At 40.7% G+C, this 20,594-nt stretch overlaps 1 protein-coding gene across 3 annotated transcripts in view; it reads right to left on the bottom strand.

The window, feature by feature from the left end:
- The window catches only part of SHOC2 (SHOC2 leucine rich repeat scaffold protein), a 55,271-nt gene extending 36,562 nt beyond the window's left edge, over positions 1–18,709 (bottom strand). Inside the window, exon 1 of one of the 3 annotated variants that reach the window (XM_083363800.1) lies at positions 18,515–18,709. The gene's annotated coding sequence lies outside the window, so the exon portion shown is untranslated. Of the gene's footprint in view, positions 1–18,330; positions 18,489–18,514 lie in introns of those variants that run through there. The other 2 variants (XM_083363801.1, XM_083363802.1) reach the window with 2 other exon arrangements.
- Between the last annotated feature and the right edge of the window lie 1,885 nt (positions 18,710–20,594).

Below are 20,594 nucleotides of genomic sequence, written 5' to 3'. Positions count from 1 at the left end.
TGTTGAAGAACAATTGTAACTAACAGAAATACCACCTAAGGTGGGATGAAGTCATAGAGTGTTATGCAATGCTTCTACGACAGCCTGCATAAATAGCATCAAAACACTGGATTTGATATTTGCCTTGTCAGGCACAGAAATTCCACATGTGATAAAAATTTTGAACTACAGTAATGGTACTATTGGACAGACTCCAATAAAAACTAAAAATACATTAATTATGGCTTTTATCCAAAAAGATAACTAAAACTATATAGATTTACATATACATTTACAATGTTGACAGAACATTGGGAGGGGACTTAAGTGGCAAACCAATAATAGATGTCCAGTTAACAGCTACTTCCCCAATTCATTTTCCAGGAAAGAGACTGCCTTTTCCAAAATAGTTTCAAATGTTTTATGGTTTTCAGTATACACTTAGCCCTCAACTTATGACCATAATGGAAAGCCTCAGGGGGTGGGGAGGCCCTGGGAAATCCCACACTGCAGCACCTCCTCTGCTCACACATGGCCTTCTCAGGGCCTGCTTCCCACCTCCCAGGATCCTAGATCCTCCACCTCCCCATCACGCCTCAGTCCACTTCCCCCTTTCTGAAGATCACCTTTGGGCAAGAGAAGCAGCCAAACCACCCCGCATTTCCTATATGGAGGACCCATGATGTCTTCCCAGAAGCAGATGCCATTTTGGAAGCAGCCACAATTCTCGTGATCTGCCCAGGGACCCCATGCACCTATCCCAAGGCATCCTCCTTACCTGGGACTCCGTCTTTTTAATGACCTGCATGATTACTTAACAATCATAACTGGGAGTGCTAGGAATGCAGTCACTGAGTAAAACACCTGTGTGATTTCTTGCTAACAACCACTTCACTCAACAACTGCGCTTCCAGTCCCATTTGTGGCCATAGGTTGAGGCATACCCGTAGTTTGCTTTACAGACTTGTGAAGGCTGAAAATGTGAAGACTGCTTGCAAAGTTAATTTCTTCATCACCATCATAATAACTCCAATGGTAGCTAAGCGAGTCTTTTGCTAAACTAGGACTACCTGTAACTACATACTGGCAACTGTATGTACTGTTATACTGATTAAAAACTGCAGCCACATAATGGATATATTTTAAATAATTAAAAGTACTGTTAACTTAAATAAAGTATATAAGTACCAAATGACATATTTCTAAATATTTTTATTTATCCACTGATAATTTTTTAATTTAAGCAAAATCACTTATTTGCAATATTGCAAATTCAAATATTTATGCATCTACAATTCAGCCTAACTATACATGAGTATGGAATAATATCTAATCTAGCCATCTATTTCAGTTAATTTTTATGACCATTTATGCCATAACAGCAACTTTCAGCATCTAAAAAAGTTAAAAACAATAAAAATGTAATAAAAATAACCAATAATAAATGCACATACATCTGACGATTACAACAACTCATAAGCCAATTCAATTCCCATCTGCATGCAGGGGGAAAGTGCCATGTTTTTAAAGTTTTCCTAAATGCCAGTAGAATTGGGGTCAGCTAATCCTTGGGGATATGATTTCCAGAGGACAGGCAGTGCAAGACAAAATGCCAGGATCCCAGATACTACCAGGTATATAATGGAATGCATAGGTGACCTTAAGGAAAGGGAAGGTGCTTTTTCTCCAGAGAAGCCCCACTACACAGGATATCATCGCACCCACTCACTCACACTGCCTGCTCAGGCTCCTAGTGCCTTCACTCCCCACCTCTCTTCCTGCCTAATTACCTGAGCAATCCTGGGGTTATCCTGACAATTGGGACTTGCTGTGATTGCCATTAACAAGCAACAGGGTCACGTGACATCATGCTTTACAACAGCATCACAGAGTAATGGAAAATCTAGTCCCAATTGTTGTAACCCAAGCAGTATGGATAATCTATTACAGTTAGTCCTTGACTTACAACCACAATTGAGGCCCAAATTTCTGTTGCTAAGTGAGACAGGTATTGAATTTTGCCCCATTTTGCAACCTTTCTTGCCATAAAGTGAATCACTGTAGGTGTTAAATTAGTAACACAGTTGTTAAGTGAATCTGCCTTCCCCAGTGACTTCATATTGCAAAAATTGATCACATGACCCCGGGACATTGCAATCATCATAAATATGAGTCAGTTGCCAAGAGTCTGAATTTTGATCATGTGATCATGAAGATGCTGCAATGATTGTAAGTGTGAAAAACAGTCATAAGTCACTTTTTTCAGTGCTACTGTAACTTTGAACGGCCACTAGACAAACTCTTGTAAGTCGAGGACTACCTGTATAAGTAATGATGGCACTTAACTTTTCAACTACAAGTTTAAACACCTGTTTCTCAATACAGGTAGTCCTCGACTGATGACCACAATTGAGCCCAACATTTCTGTTGTTAAGTGAGACTTTTGTTAAGTGAGTTTTGCCCCATTTCACGACTTTGTTTGCTACATTTGTTAAGTGTATCATTGCAGTTGTTAAGTTAGTAACGTGGTTAAGTGAATCTGGCTTCTGCATTGACTTTGCTTTGTCAAAAGTTGCAAAAGAAGATCACATGACTCCATACACTGCAATGTCATAAATATGAACTAGTTGGCAAGCATCCAAATGTAGATCACATGACCATGGGGATGCTGCAATAGATAAATGGTCAAAAGTCACTTTTTGCAGTACCACTGTAACTTTGAACTGTCACTTAAATGAACTGTTGTAAGCCGAGGACTACCTGTATATTATGAGTTGCTTGTTCTTCTTTCGGACTGGCTCATAATGGCTGAATCAGCATACACTTAAAATAACCATTCATTGTCTGAACTAGTAGCTGGTCATCTCAATTACGAGACACTATTTATTATTTATAATAAATATGAATATAAAATAAACATACAAGTTTTCTCTTTATTTAAAACAGTATATAAAAAAGCAACCAGAGTTTGACTGATTTTCACAGAAGAACTAAAATGTGATGATGAACAAGTTAACTGTATTGAATTAGTACTGGAATTCCTGACCTTAAGATTTGTCTTATGATCTACTTACACACTAAAAAGGACAAATATAAGAATTGGAAAGAGGGGCACATAACTAAGGCAGAATATCAGCAAACAGCCCGTGCCTGCAAAGATGAAGTGAGAGAAGCTAAGGCTCAAAATGAACTAAGGCTTGCGACCAAAGTCAACAATAACAAAAAAAAGCTTCTTTCAACATATAAGAAACAAGAAAAAAGTTAAGGAAATGATTGGTCCATTAGTGGGGAAAGTGGCAAGAAGGTGACAAGCAACAGGGAGAAAGCAGAACTATTTAACTCGTTTTTTGCATCTGTCTTCACACAAAGGGAAAAAACAGTCCAACCTACCAAAACCAGTGCCATAAAAAACAGAATAGAAACGCAAGTTAAAATAGGCAAGAAAATGGTAAGTGAGCACCTGTGCAGCCTAGACGAGTTCAAATCACCAGGACCAGATGGATTACACCCCAAGGTTCTCAAGGAACTGGCAGACGTGATCTCAGAACCACTGAACTATATTTTTCAAAGATCCTGGAGCACTGGGGAACTACCAGAGGACTGGAAGAGAGCTGATGTAGTTCCCATCTTCAAAAAAGGGAAACAAATAGATCCAGGAAACTACAGACCTATCAGCCTGACCTCAATACCTGGGAAGATTCTGGAAAAGATAATCAAACAACAAATCAGTGAACACCTTGATGCGAACAAAGTTATCACTAAAAGCCAACATGGGTTTGTCAAAAACAGATCATGCCAGACAAATCTTATTGCATTCTTTGACCAAGTGACAAAACTAGTGGACCAGAGGAATGCTGTAGATATAATTTACTTGGACTTCAGTAAGGCATTTGATAAAGTAGATCACAACCTACTACTTGATAAGATAGAAAAATGTGGGTTAGATAGCATCACCACCAGATGGATTCGTAGCTGGCTGACAGGCCGTACTCAGCGTGTGGTCCTCAATGGAACTGCATCTACATGGAAGGAAGTGTGTAGTGGGGTACCCCAGGGCTCTGTTCTGGGCCCAGGGCTCTTCAACATCTTCATCAACGATTTGGATGAGGGGATAGATGGGGAACTCATCAAATTTGCAGACAACACCAAGCTGGCAGGAATAGCCAATACTCCAGAAGATAGACTTAAGATACAGGAGGATCTGGACAGACTCGAACACTGGGCACTATGAAATTCAATTGTGAAAAAAGTAAGGTTCTACATTTAGGCAGGAAAAATCAAATGCACAGGTATGTATAGGTGGTACCTTGCTCAATAGTAGCAACTGTGAGAGAGATCGCGGAGTCCTAGTGGACAATCACTTCAATATGAGCCAGCAGTATGCTACAGCTGCCAAAAAAGCTAACACAGTGCTAGGCTGCATTAACAGAGGGATAGAATCAAGATCACGTAAAGTACTAATACCATTTTACAATGCCTTGGTAAGGCCACACCTGGAATACTGCATCCAGTTTGGGTCACCACGATGTAAAAAAGATGTCGAGACTCTAGAAAGAGTACAAAGAAGATCAACAAAATGATTGGGGGACTGGAGGCTAAAACATATAGGGAACGGTTGCTGGAATTGGGTATGTGTAGTTTAATGAAGAGAAGGGTGAGGGGCGACATGATAGCAGTGTTTCAATATCTCAGGGGCTGCCACAAAGAAGAGGGAGCCAAGCTATTCTCCAAAGCACCTGAAAGCAGGACAAGAAGCAACGGATGGAAACTAGTCAAGGAGAGAAGCAACCTAGAACTAAGGAGAAACTTCCTGACAGTTAGAACAATTAATCAGTGGAACAACCTGCCTCCAGAAGTGGTGAATGCTCCAACACTGGAAGTTTTTAAGAAGAGACTGGCCAGCCACTTATTTATTTATTATTTATTATTTAAATTTATATACCGCCCTATTCCCGTAGGACTCAGGGCAGTTTACAGGGAAAATTAAAATACATAACATACAAAATTAAAATAAATTAAAACTATGATTAAATTACAGTCCCTAAAGTTAAGCTAAAACCCAATTAATTAATTAATTAATTAATTGTCTGAAATGGTATAGGGTTTCCTGCCTGAGCAGGGGGTTGGACTAGATGACCTCCAAGGTCCCTTCCAACAACAACAACAACAACAACTACTTCTTCTTATTATTATTATATTATTATTATTATTATTATTATTATTATTATTATTATTATTATTATTATTATTATTATTATTAATTATTTTAGTATTTCATTCTGAATAATTCAAAAATGTTCCAAATGATGCTAAACCTCCTCCAGATCATACTATTCTGTTTAGTGGTATGGGGATGTGGCTGGCAGTTTCAAGAACAAAATTCCCCAATCAGAAATGTTTGTACTGTATGTATTAGAACTAAATTGAAATAGGATTGCTTCGTGTGGAGCATGAACTCATTACAGTATAGAACAGAGGTCCCCAACCTTTTGGGCACCAGAGACTGGTTCCACGGAGAGTTTTTTGTGGACCTGAGGGTGTGTGGTTTTCTGTGCTGCCTGCATCCTGTGGATGGGGCTTTGCTCGTTTGTCCAGACCGGTTGCTGGCATGCCGCAGCCCAGTACTGGTCCACGGACCGGTGGTTGGGGACCCCTGGTACAGAAAATTTATTACTCAAAAATGTTGACCTGCTTTCACTATTACATGATCTTTGAATACCAGAATTGGAAAAGGCTTTCACCTGAAAATTTAGTTTCTGTTAGTAAAAACAAAATTTGGCTAAGGCATGCTCTGAGAAGTATTGGGGCTACAGTCAACTCCCCCAATTTTCAGTTACCACAGTAAAGAGGGAGGGAACAAAGTTCGCTCTGTCCTCATGATTATTGTTTGTGTGTATTTTTTTGTCTTTTTGATTTGAGAGGCGCTTATAATACTTGGTTGGTTTAGGGATTTGAAGGCTATTGAGGACCTTCAGGAGAATGGCACGCTGAAGGACAGTAACGTTGGGGCTTGCTGTATTCATTGTTTGGCAGCGTCTTACAGCGTTTTTGCTGCTTCCTTTCTTGCCCCTGTTTGGACAGCATTTTGCAGTAATTTACAGTATTTTTCCTGGCTACCTTTTCTGCCAAACTGTTTTAACTTTTGGCTGGTTATGCTGCACTATCCTGTTATGGTATGGTCTGCAGTTTTTGGACCAGGTGCCAACAATGGACTAGATTCGACAACCAGCTGTGGCTGAGGTCTGGACTAGGCTGCTGTTGGACATGAAGGGTCGGGGAAAGACCATCTGCTATGGATTACTATTGCTGCTGCCCGGTGTTGCTGTAGGATGCTCTTGCTATCAGGGTGTCTGCCTTTTTTGTCTCTGGGGATACCTGCTGCTGGACACCTCCTGCCATTGCCTGGTTCCTCTGCATTAAGACTTTATTCTTCTCTGGGATGCTGGCAGCTTTGGAGGTGTGGATGGTGATCAGTTTGGGGGGAGGGGGTGACAGAATGGTAGGCTAATGTGGGTCTCCTTGCCCCACAGAGGCCAGCTCTGCCCGCCCTCAGAGTAGCCCTTGGGGAGGTAGAAGTGAGGAAAAACAAAAGCAAAAAGATGTGATCCCGTCTTTTTTAAGTGCCTTGTATAACGTGGTGACTGGTTGTTCTTTCTGGGTGAAAGCCAGGGGATGAATCAATGCTGGGTAAAATGGGAGGAGTCTTCTGCCAGATGGCGAGAGCAGAAAGGGAGGAAGCCTCTGTGTTTTGTGGGGGACAGTGGAGGCAGGTCAAAGTTTCATAGTGATGTCAGGAATAGCAAGATATGGGAGAAGACAAGAAGTGGGTCACTTCTGGGGACTGTTGTAAGTCTTACTGTTATAAGATTATTACGAAAGAGTCTGGGAAAGGGCACAATTAACACAAGAGATCAATCTATGTGAAGGTCTTCTTGCTGCCACCTCTTTTCAGCCAGGAGCTGTGAGTGGAAGAGGATTTCTAAAATGACATGGCTAAGAAACAAAGAGGAGCACTGGCCCCTCGAGGTGGACATAACTGTATAGGGGAAACCGTTACCATTATACAATAAAACAATAGCTATCATCAAAAAGAGTAGCCAACTCGGCAAAACCACAATGTGTTATGCCTACAGTCATCACGTCTCTGTTGGCTCATCATATGTGCAAACTTCCATGCCAAAATGCAACAAATACTATACGCTAGCTTTGCTGAAAAAGAAGAGTGCAGAAGGTTTTCATAAGCAAGTTTCTGATCGAAGACAAAGAGGGGCTATGGATGTTGAACTGACAACAGAGAAGACTCTGGGAAGGAGATAGGAGGACTGCAACTGAGGTAATGGTTGGAAGGATTGACTTAAAACAGTTCCAGCTTTTGAAGCTCAATGCTTTTAATTATTATTAAAACCAATGATCTTCAAAAGCTGGAACTGTTTAAGTCAACTGTTTAGCTATGTGGGCTAATAAACCTAAAAACTGAACAGTGCAGTGATACACTGTTTTGTTAGTATAAGACATATGCAGAGCTAGGAAAGATCCAAAGACTCAGCGAAGACTTGAAGAGGAAAAGGCACCCTATAGACATGTTTATACACTGCAGAAAGACTTTGATGGGGTTGAACATAGTACAAGAAATTTTAAAAGCCAGAGAAAATATTTACCTGCCAACCTGATAGGTAAAGTACAGAGATAACCTAGAACAAAGAATGTAAGAATTTTTAAAAGTAAATGTCAACTTAGCTTTTGGAAGAAATAGAGGGGAGAGAGAAACTCAAGGCAACTTCACCTTTATGCTGCTTGGCATAAGAGAAATAAAAGGAAAGCTTTCAAGATTCTGTTATTATACAGTTTCTGACTTGACTTACCCTGAAGAATTGGCATTAATCTTGAAACCCACCCTAGACTCTAAACAGAGAGACATCAAATCTTATTTTGGTTATGGAGATAGCATCAAATACTTGAGGCATCACATTGCCAGCAGAGGAACTTGCTAAAGTATTATTGCAATACCAACAGCAAGTGAATATACAAATAACAATCCTGAACAATCTAATGATACAACTAGCACAGCATTTGGAACAACATTTACTTCAGCCAGGAGTAGCTCAACAGCCTGAAGTCAGACCAATAATTCTTTGCTCTCATGGAAGTCTGCCAGAGAAAAGGATCATTTTCTGACTTTCACAGCTCATTTTAATTGCTTATGCTGGGTCAGCTAGCAGAGTTTCCTAGATTGCTCCAGGGGTCACTTGTTCTAGCATGTTAAAAGAAGGGTCAGCCAAATGGGTTGTGCCCCTAATTGAAGGCAATGATCCACCAGAATTTCGCACACAGATTTAGAGCTACATTTTATGTTTCCGTTAGAAGAGCAACAGCAAATCAAGAGAACTGCAAATTGAAACTTGGCAATCTCAAACTTCATAGCTAATTTTCAATTATATGTCACAAAATGGAGTGGAATCCTCTAATCAACCACTTTCAGAGAGGACTTGCTGATGGATTAGTGAGATGAATTAGTGAGACAAAGCATTTTTACCATTTGTATACGTCTCTCCTGATCATAAATCATTCTAGATTTATCAACATCGGTAGCCCCTTTCTGAGGTCCTTAGAATATTCTTTTAATTGGGGAATGATTTACTTGCATTAATCTTGTCATAAAGACCAGAGTTTGATAATGACAATCTTTGGAGTTTTTTTTAAAAAACAGAGAACTCTTTAGCTTAAGCATAAGTAACATATCATTGCCTAACATCCAATTTATTTCATTAAGAAAAATGTTTATCCCTGAGCTTCACATATTTTTCCAAACAAAAGACTGTTGCCTCAATGTATTTGACAAGGTCCACTATACTGTTTAGGGTGCTGACCATTTAGCAGAGTCTACTAATGTGATGTTGGGATGTAGATGAATCTCTGACCTCTTTTTTTAAAATTACTATAATCAATACATATGCTTGAGGGGAAGTCTTTATAAACTGAGAATAAGTTATGGCTCTCCATGTATAAATTTATTTTTTGTTACATGGGATCCACAATCAAATTCTGTGTTTTCAAAAACTATAATATTTTAAAGTTGCTTTTAACTGTTCTCAGAACATATATTTCCAAGAAAAATGTGTCATAAACAATTACAATTGCAAGCTGGTAGAAATCCAAAATTAACATTGCACTCTTCAGTACAGATTAGTTTAAGTTGAAACAGTTCTGTAACAGCAGGAATACATCATGACATGTAATCAGTGATAAATTGTTTATAAACAAATGTGTTATTTTGCAGTGCTCTCCATACTATTAGATATAAATGCCCTTTTCCAGAAATTCTAAGCATCTTTTATAAATTTTGAAAGAAAATATACTGTTCCTCTTTCAATATAAACAGTATTTCCACTAAACCCATTAGTTTTAGTTACACAAACTACTGCCACAAGTGATAAACATTTATAATTAGATTTTAAAGTTACTTTGAAATCACTTAGAGTTTTGCCTAAACGAATTACTTGAAAATCAGCAGGCCTCCAACATTGTGGAATGTGGAAAGAGCACTGTAGCTTTAGTTTTCAAAGAACTTTTACTATGGTTGAATTACTATGAAGTACGTTGTGGACCTCACAGTGTAACACACAAAAGTTAACGCAGCTCTGTAAAACTTGTAAGGGGAAGGGACCACTTTGATAAAATAATAATAATGATAATGATAATGATAATAATAATTTGTCCAATCTCTTCTTAAAGACTTCCAATGTTGGAGCATTCACAGCTTCTGCAGGCAGGTTGTTGTAATTGTGGGCTGCAAAGTAATATCTACCACAACAATCTACTGGCAGTTACCAGAGTGAAGCAGCCCTGGAAGAGGCAGCATCGGTGAGGCCTGGAGGCACTGGAGGCTCTTGGTACCATGTTTTTTAGCATGGTGGCAGATTCTTCCTGGCAGCAGGATTTAGTGGCAATGAATTTGAGTTTTTTTAAAAAAATTCTGGCAGGCTACAGAAGCCCGTCTGGTGGACAGCAGGCTGCATATTGCACAGGCCTGGGTACTCTTCCTCAAGGGAGAAGGCAAGGCTCAGAAAAACTCCTATTACTGTACACTGGAATTTCTTTGCAAAAATTGATTTTAACTATATGGAGCTTATAGTGTCAAACCACACATTCTTTCTTAAACATTACCTTCCTTGCCCAACTAAGAACCTTATTGACCAGTACAGTGGTGGCGAACCTATGACACGCATGCCAGAGGCGGCACTCAGAGCCCCCTCTGTTGGCATGCACGCCACCGCTGCCAACAGCAGGTCCGCCGCCTGTAGCAGGAGCCCCATCCAACACAAAGGGGGCGAAGCGGCCAACCAGCAAGCTCGATTAGAGGTGGTAGAGCAGAGGTCACCAACCATTGTCGATTGGTGGACTGGAAGAAAAGGGAGGGGGAATCATTTTACATGCATGCATGCGCGCATGGGGCCATGAGCACGCACTCGCTGCAAATGGGGCGGGACTAATGCCTGCGTGATACTCACTAGCCCTGCCCAGTTCTTGCATGGCACCTTGTATCTGCACCCCGTGGTGTGGCGGTGGCTGTTTTTGCGCTTTGCAGCACAGTAGCCCATTTTTGCATCCCCTGGTTTTTGCGTGCCAGAGGCGGCACTCAGAGGCACCTCCCTGCCCACCCCCCCGAGGGCACCACAATGCTGATGCGGCCCTGGCACTTTGCGATAAATAAGTGGCTTTTGGGTTGTGGTTTGGGCACTCAGTCTCTAAAAGGTTCGCCATCACTGGACTAGAATAATGCTTCACAATAAGTACTATAACAGAAATTATTGTTTCAATGGAACCTAGATTTCTTTTAAAAAAAACTTTTAGGTCTCAAGAGAGGAACTCTGCAAGATTGTGTAGTCAAAAGCCACATCTTAAAATGCCCCTTTAGAGCCTCCAAAAAGGCTAGGCCAGGTCTTTTAGCAGTACTCCAGGGCTGTCAACATGGCTTGCATGCCACTGAACAGGCAGCAAAGTGGTCAAAGGAAAGACTTGCCTACAGAATTTGCTTGTTTCTCTCACACACACCCCACAAAGCAGAGAGAATGGAGAGAGATTTCAAAAGAGTAAGCTATATGCTCTTCTACATATCAAGAGCATATGATCACACCAACAGCAGGAAAGGATCATGTTTAACATGTTTTTCCTGCCACCGAATAAATCACAAAGGATCAGGCAAAAGAGAGATCGTCTACAGAAATTGCCTTTTTCTCTCCCCTTCCTCACTGAACAGTACAGAGATAATGGAAAGAAAGAGATTTCAAGTGAATACAGTACAGTAAGCTGTTTGCATAGTTCACCCATGGCTCCCAATCCTTGGGCTGCCGGCACAATCTCTAGGTGGGGAAGATAAAGCAGCTTACTCTGTGATAGAAAAGAACATTTGTAGCTCAGGATTAAACTGTGGCATCCTTGATGCTCTCTGAGCTTGGTAGTTTGATAATGAAATGTCTGCAAGAAAACCAAGTAATGTCATCACTGCATTGGAATCAGCTCACCAATTCATCAGATTCTTACTCCAAAGCTGTTGCTTTGCAAACTATACTTTATAGATCAGGGGTGTCAAACTCAATTTCATTGAGGGCCGCATCAGCATTGCAGTTGCCCTCAGGGGGCCGGGTGGGTGTGGCCTGGGTGGGCATGGCCTACTGGGTGGGCGTGGCTAGAGTGTGTATGGCTTACTGGATGGACGTGGCCAGCTCTACATCATTCGCATCAAGGGTGCCTATGGGGGCCCGGGCAGGAGTGGGACAGATCTGAGGGTCTCTGGCAGAAGGAGGGTCTCTGGGCCAGGGCCAAGGCAGCGGGGGACGTTCCCTCACTGTTTCCAGGATGGTTTTGCGGGCCGCATGAAACCACTTCGCGGGCCGGATCCGGCCCCCGGGCCTTGTGTTTGACATGTCTGTTATAGATGATCGCTGCACGTTCATTTCTCTTGTTCAAATCAAGAGAAAGCTTAGAAAACACCAAGGACCTAGAAAACATCAAGGACCCAACAGCTTACTTTCTTGTAATCCCTTTCTCTCCAATTAATCTTTTCTACAAGGAGAGGGAATGGGAAAAAAAACACAATTCAGGCACGGGACAACACTTACCGTTAATGTGATTATATGACTAAGGGACGTTGCAAAGGCCATTACCTGGTCATAAATGAGCCATAAAGTTGTGTTCTCAGCATAGTAATAACTTCAAATGGGTTAGGTTTAGGCTTCACAGAGTGGTACAAAGCAGCTTGCCTTGTGAGAAGCTCCAAATTCCTGACTCCAAGGGCGAAAATTAATCACCTCCCCCACAAAGCCCCAAACACTTTGGAAGCTCCATCCCAGCCACCCTCACTGCCCTGCCCTGCGTGGTGTCAACTGACCTTCACCATTTTCCTCCTCCCACAAGGTTGCCCAGCCTTGTGCCCTTTATGAAGAAGAAAAAATGCTAAAGCCACTCACTCAGCTACAGTGTCTTAAAATACTTCTTTTGCCATGCTTCTGGGTGGTGCTGGAGCACTGGAGCTGGCTTTATAGTGAAGAAAAGAAAAACAAAGTCGCCCTCTTCCAAAGCTGAACATAGCACCCTTGATTCCAAAAACAAAAGTTGGGTCCCTTTTTTGTATTCTTTGCAAAGGGGCAGGCTGGGCATGACTCCTAACCTCAATAGTTTTAAGAAGTTTTAACTGACTTTTTTGAGTTAAAACTATCACGCTTTTGTAAGTTAAAACTATCTTCCCAGAGATCAGCTTCAATGGAAGAAGCCATTTCCATGTATAAGAATAGTTTCCTTTAACCACCATGTGACTCGCTTAACAAATAGTGTCTTGCTTTACAACCACTGTAAAAACAAGTCTAGTCTTGTCACATTATGCCTCCATTTGTTGTCAGACATTGAAGACTACCTGTACTTTATGGACAATGACATCAACAACTTTAATTATTGGAAAATCCCTCAAAGCATTTAAGATTGTACTGGATTCCATATATTTTCTGGGGAAGAACTACCTAATTCAAATTATAAAGCTACTGATGCCTTAAATCCAAATTTAATCAGGAATGATCTCACCATTGTTTGAACTTTTCTATCTTCAGGCCATCTTTACACACAAGTAAAGGCCAAAAGTTTGTCTTGTCTGATTTATTTATTTATTTATTTATATTTATATTTAAATTTATATACCGCCCTATTATGTGTGAAATAGCCCAAAGATGGTTCAGGACAGCCTCTTTATTACCAATAGAACCATAAAGTCAATCTCACAGTATTCTCAGTATAAATGGAAAAATCTCCTAGACATTCCGGCTAGTAAACAGATGTGGAGTAATTATTTTATACATAAGCACTTTTCCCACAGGTGTCCTTATGGATTGCTACTATGTGCAGGCCCTCAAGCCAACTGTTACTGAAAAGTGATCATGAACACCCAGACTCAGACAAGGAAGCTCAGTAAATGATTTTGGATTACAGATTGTATTTAAACTGTATCTTGCTTGGTTGTGGGACAGATGTTAGAGTTTATGCCAGGTGACAGTAAGTCTCCTCTCTTGATACACTTCATCCTAAATTCAGGAACCTGTTTATTGCTGTTTTATTGTAAAGACAGAAGGTACAAATGAGCAAAATATCTGATTTTTGCAGAACCTAAGTATGTATGGGATATAAATTCTGTATCTTTTCCTCCAGGCTTTTTGAGCGAATGAAAATTTGGCCATACTTTTTAGGCTTAAGACTGTAAGACAAAGTATATGCTCAGTGATAGCATAAAATTTAGGTAAAACATAAGAAACACTGCTTCCTATTTAGCTTCAGCTAATATAGAGTATTAAATACATTGCCTAAAATTATGGAGCAAAGGCAGAATAGAATATTATAAAATAAAGCCTTGATGGTGCTATATCCTAGCAAGAATACTAAAATTGCTATGAACCACATAAAAGCATTAAAAAGTCACAGCTAAAAGAACTTGGGAGGTAGGGCTTGGTAAAATCAGCTGTTCCTAGTTCTCAAACTCACACCTAGACTTGGGGTTGATAAGGAAGTCAGCTTGGCTTCCTAGTCTATAAGCAATAAATTTGAGTTTATTGTGAGCTACCCTTGTACTCCATTGCTGCACCACTCTGCTGGAGGATAAAATGATAAAGTTACTTCCTAAGATAATAAATTTCTAAAAGCAAAAAAAATTAGCACGAAGAACAAGCACGAAAGAGAACTCAGCAAGATTTAATATGTTACGATGCCACAAATATAAAGACGTTTCAAAATGTATATGAATCTTTTTAAAAGGCATGATTTCTTCCTAATACGTAGTCTATTATGATAGAATCATAAATGACAAATGAAAACCCTGTAAGTGCCAGCAGTAAGATTATCTGCTGACACTAGCACATTGTAGGGGAAATTATTAGTGCTCTCTGTCTGGCAGAGGCTGTCTTACAATTCCACTTGAAGCCTCCTCAGAGTATACAAAGTATACAGAGTATACAGAGTATACCAAAAGCAAGTTGCATATCCTAGTAATTTCATGGCAAGAATACATTTGCTGGTGAACCAACTGAAAACACATCAGAATTAACACAGAGATTTATATGACTTCAGGCATTTCTGAGCAACTATCTGTTATGTCTGCATTTTAAGTACGTATCTTCTCATACAGAAGATTAATCTAGTAATATAATCATGAGGGGAAAAAGTGAAGACTTCTTCAATAATAAAATGCAAGTGCAATAACTATATTATGCGTTACCCAGAAAAAGTGTACTATCCGTACTAGTGCTAAATGATTTTTGTAAATTGCAAACTGATAACATTGTTGCATTTAGCTTACTTTAAATACACCTGCAAGAACCCTGGTAAGAATTGAAGTTTGTGAAGCAAGGAAGTAGTACTGTTGTACTTATGGATGACATATTTAGCCATTTTTGAAATCAAAGGTTCGCTCCTCACCCATCTAAGGGTGACGTGGTATTCAAGGGGAGCCTATTTGTCACTAATATTTTATCATTAGGCTCGATGTAGGAATGTAGCTAAAAAACTGCAATTTTCCCCTTTTTTAAAAAAAGAGCTGTTGATCCTTTTATCTCATTTTAGATTTTGAGAGAGAACACTAGAACCTTATTTATGATATAATCAAGACTTTTTCATAAGATTATCTATTTGGATCCATTTTCTCCAACAGCTTTTTTATGATGTTGAAAATTACAGTGTATACCATAACTGATGACAATTACCTTATCTGATATAGGCCACCAAATATATTATAACCAAAGACAGAGTAAAAGAATTATGAAACAAAGCTACACTCATTATATATATTCACCAATAGAATTTTTCCACAGATTAAGTGCATTGAAGTATGTTTTCACAAATTATATACTTAAGTGAAAGATCACTTGCAATCTTAAAGAACCAACTTAATACGGTAATGTTTCTTATTCTACGTTTACAACATCAAAAAAATGTAACAAGGCACAATTCCACATGCATCTTAGCATATCAACAAACTTGACTTCTGATCTTGACTCACAGATGAGTAAAATAAGTACCTGTTTATAAAGTATAAGAAATGCATAATGTTATTCTTGTAATTTGGAAATTGCTTCTGTTTTTATTTTATTGCAAAATACTCAATGCAGATTCTTATCCCAAGCTGTTGCTTTGCAAACTATACTTTATAGATGATCACCACATGTTCATTTCTCTTATTAAATCAAGAGAATAACAATAGATTTATAAAACCAATTTGCATGCATTATCAGAAGAGAGCCAGTGTAATGTAGTGGTTAAAACATCCAATTAAAAACCAGGAGGTAATGACTTCTCGTCCTGTATTAGGCTCCAAATCAACTGTGTGACCTTGGGCCAGTCACTCTCTCAACCCAGAAAAAAAGGTAATGGCAATTATGTTCAAAAGTCTTGCCAAAAAAACTAAAAGGAGTAGAACAGGAACAAAACAAAGTCACAACCTCCTCTCCCCACCAACTAATTCATTTGAGTATTGTATATATATATATTAGCTATTTTGTTGCTTGCCTATTTCTCAAGATATAACAACACACTTGTGTAGTCAACACATTTTCAAAATTCATTAAAATATAATCACAAGCATGTTTTTCAGCCTTTGACAAAAATTCAGTAGAAATTCAGATATTTACATTTAAGATAGGGCTGAATGTTATATAATGTCTAATATTAGAATTTAATATAAATTAAAATTAAGGCAAAACACAAAGAGCATTTTTCCTATTGAAAATTACAAATAACTCTGGCACTCAGCAAGTTATCTTTAATCAATATTTTTCATAACGCAGGCCATGAAGTGCATTTAAAGTATGTTGTAACTATTTTCTGCAAAGAACCATTGGCTATGTATTAATACGAATGGTTACTTCAAAGTCCACTTCAAGTTATATTTTGAAATTTATATGATACTGAAATTTTGAACTTGAACTTTCTTACAAATGATTTTTAAATAAATATACAGCATGCATTCATACATTGCAACAGGTGTAATATCATAGATATCATTTATCTCAAATTACTATTATTTAAGTCTATAAGTGCATATGTTGCCAAATTTAAATGAGGTCAAAAACTACTAAGTATCTATCCCAAGCAAAACTGACGAAAGAACTACATTAAAATTGAAAGAGAATTATAAATCTAGGAAAAGATAAGAACTGATGTTAAAAACTGTTCTGGCATTCAAAAACCCTGAAATAATTTATTTCTTCAGCCTTCTGTAAGACGAGATACAAACTATCACTCACAGTTTCCCTCAGTATCTGTATCTGAGATTATATATAATACAGGTGGATATATTATGAAACAGTGCACTCATCAGCAAAACCAACTGCAATCATAAACCGAGAAATGCTGCAGAAATCCAGTACAATACGTAACATGCTTGCTAAGACAACTGAAAATTAAGCTGATGAAGAAATGCAATATAAAGATGTATACAGCTTCCCACCAGATAACAAGACCAATGTTAGAGGAAAAATAAAAATAAGCCTTCTTACCTCTTGCAAAAAATAGTGTATAAATAACAATGCTAACATAAAACCATGTTTTACCACATTTGAACACATCAACTTATACTGTCCTTCCTCAATCTGATATCCTACCCACAAGGTCTCTCTATATTTACCTCCGGAACCTATCCGCTATTTATAAATAAAGCCCAATAGCATCCTCCCCAGTTTTCTCTCCTCCAGCCCCGGGCCTTCATATATGCCATTTACCAATACAGACCATCATCATTTTCTTTAGCTTGTCTGGACCAGTAAGGACGATGGGTGCTTGGTGGCAATGTTTTGTTTTTTTTCTTAAATCCTAAATTGCCACTGAGCTCCAACTGCGCCTACCCTTAGTGCCAAGCCCGGAATTACAATGACCGAGGCCTCCAATCTGCATGGTCGCAGCAGGGACTGAGAGTTGTACTCCAACGCAACCAGAGAGAGTGGGCAATGGAGAAACCTAACCAGGTATATACCTCACGCTATATTATGTCGTTTAAACGCAGATAATCCAGCTCTCCACCTGCGTTTGGGGTTGCCCGCTTCTTTTCGTAACCACCTCCTCCATTGTTGTTGTTGCCACTACTCTTTCTGCCCTGTGCCTCTGGAAGCCCAGCCCCTGCTTTCTGTCAGCAAGCCACCGCCTCCCAGCCCAGGCTGGCTCAGAGGTTTCTCCACCTACAAACTTGCAGCAGGCAGGAACGCAAAACGGCAGCGGGGAAAAAAAACAAAAAAACAACAACCCCACATTCCTCCACGACCACCACCTACCTCTCCAGCCCTTCCCATCGATACTCCGCCCGCAACCTGAATTGCAGCCCCTGGGGTTGCCCCCCCTTACAACCGCCGCTTCTTCCGGCGGGCCCGACCCCTCGACCTGGGCTCCATCTCGGGGCACAGGTGCAGAGCCTCCCCCTCCAAAAGCAGAAGGGCCCCGCCGTCCCTGGCTGTCCACCCCCCCACTTTGAGCACCGCTTGCCTCGCCTGCGCTCCCTTTCAGCTCGAAGATCGCCCCGCTTTCTTCTCTCTTTTTTTTCTCTCCCCCGGCTCTAGACGGAGCCACGTCCGTCTAACACAGGGGTCGGCAACCTCGGCTCTTTTATGACTCGTGGACTTCAACTCCCAGAATTCCTGAGCCAGCGTAGCTGGCTCAGGAATTCTGGGAGTTGAAGTCCACGAGTCATAAAAGAGCCGAGGTTGCCTACCCCTGGTCTAACACTTCCAGCCCGGCCGATCCCATTGTCTCCCTTCGCTCCGGGCCCTCCCAGCACCCGTGAATCGCTTGCTCCCCGCGTAGTCGCGGCTTTCCCTTTAGTTCTCGCCCGACCTTCGTAGCCGCGCTGGGTCGGGCTCCGCCGAGTCGCCCCAGACGTTCCTCCGCTCCGCACCTGGGCCCAAACCTCCCTCTCCGCCTCCCGCAATGGCTTGGCGTCCCCAACTCGCCTCCCGTCCTCCCCAAGCAGTGAATCCGCCAGACTCTCCCCGCCTCCCAGTCCTTCCGACAGCCTTACCCTACCCGACTGCCTTCTCCGGCGTTTCCTCCCTGCCTCGCTCGCACAGCTTCACATGCCAGCCGCAGCCCGGAGAGCTACTCCCTTCGGCTTACGCGCCTAGCGCAGGCCTCTTTCTCATTGCCCAACCCCTCCTTTAGCAAGGAGACTCCGCTTTTTCCTGCCGGCCACCGTCGTCGCGTACCAAGCCACTCGTCACGGGGCTCCCTGCCCACAGACCTCCACGGAACCATAGAGAGCGAGGGCGGCCGGAGAAGCCGCGAGCCGGGTTTTAAAAGCCGGGCGCCGCCATATTGGCTAGGGGCGGGAGAGGCTTACAGTAAATTGCTAGTGGAAACGGACGAGCGCAACTGCGGAGATTACAAAGGGAAAACGGCAAAAAAAAAAAAAGAGAGACCGGCAGTGGACGGTAAATGTATGTGTGGCGGAACATTTTTACTAGAAATAGTGGCAAACGTGGAAAGTCATAACAAATATCTCTCGACTGTCACCTGAAGATCAACCGAACGCCAAAATGCTGCGATTTTCTCCCTTGGGTCCTCCTTCGCGCACAACGCCGCGAAGATGGTCATGCCAAATGCAAACTAATAAACGACCTCGGCTCGCACAGAAAAGGCCATAGCAGGGCGCCCTCCCTCCTCGTAGCCAGGTTTGGTAGGACCGGGCATTTAATCGAGCCGGGGCTCCCGAGCGCCATGTTAGGCGGAGCGAACAGCATAGCTTCGCCTTTATGCTGGATTCGGCGCCCGTAAAAAAAGGGCGCCGCTGCAAAGTTCAGCTCGGATCGGGCTTCCTAAATGCGCAGAGGTCGCAGCTCTCCCTTCCACTCGAGTATAGATAGTCCTCGATTTACGATCACAGTGGAACCTAAAGGTTCTGTTACTGAGACATGTTAAGTGGATTTTGCCCTATTTTACGACTGCCAGCAGTTGTTAAGTGAATCAGTGCAGTTGATAAGTTAGTAAACCTGTCGTTAAGTGAATCTGGCTTCCCTATTGCTTTGCTTGACAGAAAGTCGCAAAAGGTGATCACATGACCTTGGGACAAAGTAACAGTCGTAAATATGAACCAATTGCCAAGCATCTGAATTTTGATCACAAGATCATAAGAGAATGTTGCAATGGTTGTAACTAAAAAATGGTCATAAGTCATATTTATCAGTGATGTTGTAACTTTGGTCACTAAGCAAACTGTTGTAAGTCAACTACCTCTATGACTCTACTAAACATTTCTCTTTACATGCGATTTATCGCCACAACACTTAAGAAGGCCACAACCACTGTTTTTATCAGGGTTTCTTGTGCTCATAAGTGTTTGTTATACTAATGTTTTGTATGCATGGTTTTTCTTAGTACAGGACTGTAATAATAACCGCCACAGTGTACTGCTGCAAGACTCTTTAACAAATAAATGAAGCTGCAAAGGAAATATGTTGTTCTTTCATTGATTTTCCAAAAGTGTAGGGTACAGCAAATAATCTTGGATTGTATATGTTGATTAGCATTTTTCTTCTGATCTTCTTGAATTGTGAAATGTTTTGCTCAAGTATGGAGTTATACATTGGTTGTTGGATGCAAAAAAAGCGTTCGGTGATAGAAGTAAAACATATGATAATAAATGCAGTATTTCGTGAATGGTCAATACCAAGCAGGGAATACTGTAAACAAAGTTAGGTAATCTCTTGGTTGTTTAATGGGAAAATGTGCAGGAATGCTTGCGGTAATGTTTGGGAGCAGATAGTATGTTGGTAGAGATTTGCTACATAGATGGTACAGTATCTGCAACACTTCTGAATTTGAAAGATAAATGTGTCAAACACATATTTCATGGCAAATGGCAAGTTACACATAAATGCTGAATACGTAGAGCAAGCAGCATATTATAGTTTGGAGCCTAGATAGCAAAATAGTAAGATGAAAAATAATGGAATAAGATATAGTATGCAGTTTGTAGTGAAAAATGAATGGTGAAAGAAAGAAATCTGAATGTGTATAAAAATGCTTTAGCCTGCTTTGTTATATGGAAATGAGAGTTCAGTATGTCAGGGCATATATAAAAGTATATTGAATGTATGGGGAAT

The sequence above is a fragment of the Vipera ursinii genome, assembly GCF_947247035.1.
Source record: "Vipera ursinii genome assembly, chromosome: 5".
Classification (NCBI taxonomy): Eukaryota; Metazoa; Chordata; class Lepidosauria; order Squamata; family Viperidae; genus Vipera; species Vipera ursinii.
This window is presented reverse-complemented; position numbering and strand designations above follow the sequence as displayed.